This window comes from Triticum aestivum, chromosome 4A, assembly GCF_018294505.1.
Source record: "Triticum aestivum cultivar Chinese Spring chromosome 4A, IWGSC CS RefSeq v2.1, whole genome shotgun sequence".
Classification (NCBI taxonomy): Eukaryota; Viridiplantae; Streptophyta; class Magnoliopsida; order Poales; family Poaceae; genus Triticum; species Triticum aestivum.
Window position 1 is genome coordinate 674,861,014 of NC_057803.1, and position 6,472 is coordinate 674,867,485.

The window sequence follows — 6,472 nt, forward strand, 5'->3', positions numbered from 1 at the left end:
CCTCTTCGCGACGCTGGCATATATAACGTGAGAAATGGGATAATCATGCCATTACTTTCAGGGAGTCCTGCAGTACCGCAACGCCAAGCTGGACAGTGGGGCCTGACATGGTTTTTTCCTCCTGAAGCTGTATGATCAACAAACCTGCCTCGGTTCTGCTCATCTTTATCCTACTAATAATATGTTATCACGTGCACTTTTATGTCCTTAGGTGACCTTTAATGGGATCATGTAACGTAATGCTTAAGTCTTTCGTTGTGGAAACTTTGATATTTTTTCTGTGTGGCTATGCTTTGAACAATCTTGGGACTTAATTATAGCTCTGTGCATATGTTTATCTGGCATTGAGATAATTTCTTAAATCATATTTTTATATTAGTATCATACCTACGGGTGGTGAGTTATGTACTGCCTGAGAAGAGAATTTCAAAACTAGGGTGGCGTAGTGTGCACACAGGTATATCAGCATTGGTTTCATAAGTTTCCAGAAAGTGTATTTGCCCCTTTTCGGCAGGTTCGTGTCGGGAATTGCTATATGCCCTTCTGTCTATCTACTTCCTCCGTTTAATTTATCTAAAGTGTGCTTGAACCAATAATGTATTGAGTTATGTTTCATAAAATTTAGCCACTCAACTTCTATTGACTCTCGTTTGTTATCTTGTACTCCCTCCGTCCGGAAATACTTGTCATCAAAATGGATGAAAATGGATGTATCTACAACTAAAATACATCTAGATACATCCATTTTACTGACAAATATTTCCGGACGGAGGGAGTAAAATTTTAGGCCTTATTTAATTACATGATTTGCATAGAAATTTTACAGGATTGAGACCCTACTTATCATGTACATGTTCTTTGAGTCATAGGATTACACTCCTCAGGAACCAATCCTATAGGAACTTCTTAGTTCAATTTCACAGGAAAACTAGCGTTAGGTTAGGACTTCAATGAAAATTCCTCTGCTTTGCTACATTGTGTAGGTTTCAGTCAACAGGGCATCCTATTCATGTACATTTTCTATTCATACTCTATCCGAACCCTGCAAATCAAAGTAGTCCTTAAACAAATAGGAGTAAACTTCTCTTAAATTCCAGCTATCTGATTTCTATTTTGTCTTCACCATTCAGTCAAATTCTATTGTTGCCTGTTCTTGATGTGCAAGTATGTATGTGGCAGAAAGTGCAGGGATATTTGTTCCAGTGTTTTGTAACTTTGTATAAATTAAACAATGTTCCCGCTTTTTGGAGGGAAACAACACTACTCTGCTGCGTTAATCATTTGATTTTGTTGGTTCTATGTATCCTATGTGTTAGTTGTGTTAATCATTCTCACTGGAGTTGCCGATTGCATTTTTAAATAGCACGTTTCCTAATTCCATATTGATTATTTGAAGCCTTTTGATACTTCAATATTTAGTTATCAAGCACCTAGTCAGTCAATAAGTATATGACCGGATACTGTACTGCACCTAGTCAGGCCACGGCTTGAAGGAAAGACATGAGATTTTGCAAACGCATGCTTCTTGTGGGAGGCAAGATGCAACCAGGGGGCATATTGATCCAGTCCATTCCCTATAGATCTAACGCCCCAAGCACCGTAGCACCTAATGGGCGGTATCATATTGATCAGGAACAGCAGGTGTAACAACTTGAGGATGATGACCACCATTGACATCATCTACGAAGCATCTCAGACATAATAAGAATTACATCGAGATTCTGAGACCAACAAACAACCACTACTGGCTCCAGAACTAGCTAGTTTCCTTGAACATACATAGATTGTTTGTAAATTATGAACAAGTTGTGTTATATATATTTGGCATTGTGTTAAACTGATTCTTGGTTAGTTTTATCTTAGATATGTGTCGCGGCCATGATGCCGCATTTTTTCCGCTGAAAAATACATTGGTGGTGTGTCTAACACCAAACGCCACTAGTTTAGGAATTATATTGGCGGCGTTCTGACATTTGGCATGCCACTAATAATCCATTATTGGCGGCGTGGGGCTCCACACACTAGTAGAAAACATGGCTTTGGTCCAGGTCTGAAAAGTCCATTAATCCCGGTTCGCTCACGAACCGGGATCCATGGGGGCATCGGTCCCGGTTCGTGAGGCCAGGGTGCCGGCCGGGCCTCGGGGGCCATTGGTCCCGATTCGTTTGACCCCTTTGGTACCGGTTCCAGACACGAACCGGGATCAATAGGCCTCGCTCCTGGCCCACAACCATTGGTCCCAATTTGTGGCTGGAACCGGGACCAAATGGGATCCTTTAGTCCCAGTTTCAGCCACAAACTGGGACCAAAGGGAAGCCTATATATACTCCCTGCCCGCGAGCAGAGCAGTGCACTGCTCTGTTTTTTTGGCCGGCCGTGGAAGAGCTTTGTGGTGCTCTAGCTCACCTCCTATGCACATGAGGTGTTCGATGAAATGCCCGAGCCACACTTAAGCTTTCTTCTCTCGAAGCTCCATTTTCCTCAAGATTTGTCTAGGTTTGGCGGTCCGTCCTGTCCCGTCCCCGTCCTCACCGCCGTCGATCGCCCGCGCCGATCTCGTCACCAGCACCACCATGGCGAGTTTCTTATTCTGATCTTCTTTCTAAAATAAAAAAGTTCTTACCTGTATGATTTAGATAGATACTTGTATATTTTTCTTACTTTTATTATTGTTTGCTATTATATAGTGCCCGCCTCTGTCGGCCCTCGTCCTGTCTATGATTCGGATGTGGTATATATATTATCTTTTATAACTATTTGGTCCATTTAGTGTTTATGACAATTATGCCGACCAACATGACATAGATTTTTTTATCTAGGAGGTATGTGAACCGGAAATTCCAACAAACCCTATTGTCGAGAGGTTAAATTTAGTTGAAGAAGAAAACAATTACTTGAAGGAAAAATTAAAAAAATTGAGGAGGAGAAGATGATATTGAAGTTGCATGTTGCGGATGTCACCGATGATCACAAGATCAAGATGGATGCAATGCGCTTGAAGATTAGAAAGATTAGAAAATATGCCATTCATACTGAGGCTTGGTATCATTATGACATTGGATCAATTGTTAACTTCATTGCGATTATGATCGCATTTGTTGTTGCATTGAAATTTTTTAGATAGTTTCAGTGTATGGGTTAATTAATTAGATGCTTTGGAGAGCTATATGTTGTTCAATGAGAACTATGTATGTACTTTGATTTTAATGTGATGATGAACTTCTATTAATTTGGTCACTTCTGTATTCATGATGTTCTGTAGTGGTTTTTGACACACTTAATTATATATAATGCACGCAGATGAACCGACAATGGGTGTACGGTAACAGACGCACCTCCGAGTACATTAAGGGCGTGCATAATTTTCTCGAAGTGGCTGAGGTAAACAAGCAGAATGGTTTTATGTGTTGTCCATGCCCTATATGTGGGAACACGAAGTCGTACTCTGACCGGAAAATCCTTCACACCCACAGGCTCTATAAGGGTTTCATGCCACACTATAATGTTTGGACCAAGCATGGAGAAAGAGGGGTTATGATGGAAGACAACGAAGAAGAAGAGGATGATGAGAACTATGTTCCTCCTGAATACGGTAATGCTGCAACGGGGGAAGCTGAAGATCAAGAGGAACCAGACGATGTGCCCGATGATGATCTTCGGTGGGTCATTGTTGATGCAAAGAGACAATGCGAAAGGGAAAAGGAGAAGTTGAAGTTCGATTGCATGTTAGAGGATCACAAAAAGGATTGTACCCCAATTGCGAAGATGGCAACACAAAGCTTGTTACCACACTGGAATTGCTGAAGTGGAAGGTAGAGAATGGTGTACCTGACAAAGAATTTGAGAAGCTACTGAAAATATTGAAGAAGAAGCTTTCAAAGGATAACGAATTGCCCGACAGTATGTACGCAGAAAAGAAGGTTGTATGCACTCTAGGATTGGACATGCAGAAGATACATGCATGCCCTAATGACTGCATCCTCTACCGCGGTGCATACGAGGATTTGAATGCATGCCCAGTATACAGTGCATTTCCGTATAAGATCAGACGAGATGACCCTGGTGATGTTGACGGCGAGCGCTCCAGGAAGAGGGTTCCTGCCAAGGTGATGTGGTATGCTCCTATAATACCACGGTTGAAACGTCTGTTCAGAAACAAAGAGCATGCCAAGTTGATGAGATGACACAAGAGGACCGTAAGAAAGACGGGAAGTTGAGAGCACCCGCTGACGGGCCGCAGTGGAGAAAAATCAAGAGAAAGTGGGGGGACTTTGCAGGTGATGCAAGGAATGTATGGTTTGGTTTAAGCGTGGATGGCATTAATCCTTCTGGGGAGGAAAGCAGCAATCATAGCACCTGGTCCGTGACTCTATGTATCTATAACCTTCCTCCTTGGTTGTGCACGAAGCGGAAGTTCATTATGATGCCAGTTCTCATCCAATTCCCTAAGCTACCCGTCAACGACATTGATGTGTACCTAAGGCCATTAGTTGTAGAACTTTTATAGCCGTGGAATGGAAAAGGTGTATGTGTGTGGGATGAGCAAGACTAGCAGGAATTTGACCTACATGCGTTGCTGTTTGTAACCATCAATGATTGGCCTGCTCTCACTAATCTTTCAGGATAGACAAATAAGGGATACCACACATGCACGCACTGTTTAGATGACACCGAAAGTATATATTTGGACAAATGCAGGAAGAATGTGTACCTGGGGCATCTACGATTTCTTCCGACCAACCATCAATGTCGAAAGAAAGGCAAGCATTTCAAAGGCGAGGCAGATCACCGGAAGAAGCCCGCCGTCCGTACTGGTGATCACATACTTGCTATGGTTAATGATTTACAAGTAACCTTTGGAAAGGGTCCCGGCGGACTATCTGTCCCGAATGACGCTGAGGGATGCATACCTATGTGGAAGAAGAAATCTATATTTTAGGACCTACCCTATTGGAAAGATCAAGAGGCCTGCTCTGCAATCGACGTGATGGACGTGACGAAGAATCTTTGCGTGAACCTACTAGGCTTCTTGGGGGTGTATGGGAAGACAAAAGATACACCGGAGGCACGAGAGGACTAGCAACGTGTGCACGAAAAAGACGGCATGCCTCCAAAGCAGTATGAAGGTCCTGCCAGCTACGCTCTTACCAAAGAGGAGAAGGAAATCTTCCTTGAATGCCTGCTCAGTATGAAGGTCTCATCTGGCTTCTCATCAAACATAAAGGGAATAATAAATATGGCAGAGAAAAAGTTCCAGAACCTAAAGTCTCAAGACTGCCACGTGATTATGACACAACTGCTTCCGGTTGCATTGAGGGGGCTTCTACCAGAAAACTTTCGATTAGCCATTGTGAAGCTAGTGCATTCCTCAATGCAATCTCTCAAAAGGTGATCGATCCAGAAATCCTACCAAGGTTAAGGAGTGATGTGGCGCAATGTCTTGTTAGTTTTGAGCTGGTGTTCCCACCATCCTTCTTCAATATCATGACACACGTCCTAGTTCATCTAGTCGACGAGATTGTCGTTCTGGGCCTTGTATTTCTACACAATATGTTCCCCTTTGAGAGGTTCATGGGAGTCTTAAAGAAATATGTTCGTAACCGCGCTAGGCTAGAAGGAAGCATCTCCATGGGCCATCAAACAGAGGGTGTCATTGGGTTTTGTGTTGACTTCATTCATGACCTTAAGAAGATTGGTCTCCCTCAATCGCGGTATGAGGGGAGACTGACTGGAAAAGGCACGCTAGGAGCAGACTCAATAATATGTAGGGACGTGCATTCTTGGTCTCAAGCACACTACACAGTTCTACAGAATTCTACCTTGGTGACCCCGTATGTCGATGCACACAAGAATATTCTGTGCTTCAAACACCCAGAGCAGTGTGACGACTGGATTACAAGTGAACACGTTAGGACTTTCGGCATTTGGTTGCAAACACGTCTCATGGGTGACAACACTGTTTCTGATGAGCTGTACTCATTGGCCAGGGGACCATCTTCGACTGTATTGACTTACAAAGGGTACGAGATAAATGGGAATACATTTTACTCGATCGCCCAAGATCAAAAGAGCACCAACCAAAACAACGGTGTCCGCTTTGATGCAGCAACCAAGAGGGGAAAGGACACATATTATGGTTACATAGTGGACATATGTGAACTTGACTATGGATATGATTTTAAGGCCTCTTTGTTTCAGTGCAAATGGGTCAATCTGTCAGGAGGCGGTGTACAGGTAGACCCACAGTATGGAATGACAACATTGGGTCAGAACAATCTTGGGTACATAGACGAACCATTCGCCCTAGTCAATGATGTGGCGAAGGTTTTCTATGTGAAGGACATGTCTACCAAACCGAGAAAAAGAAAAGATAAGGAAGCGAATACATCATACGATGAGCCAAAGCACCACATAGTTCTTTCAGGAAAAAGATACATCGCGGGATTGGACGGCAAGACAGACATGTCTGAAG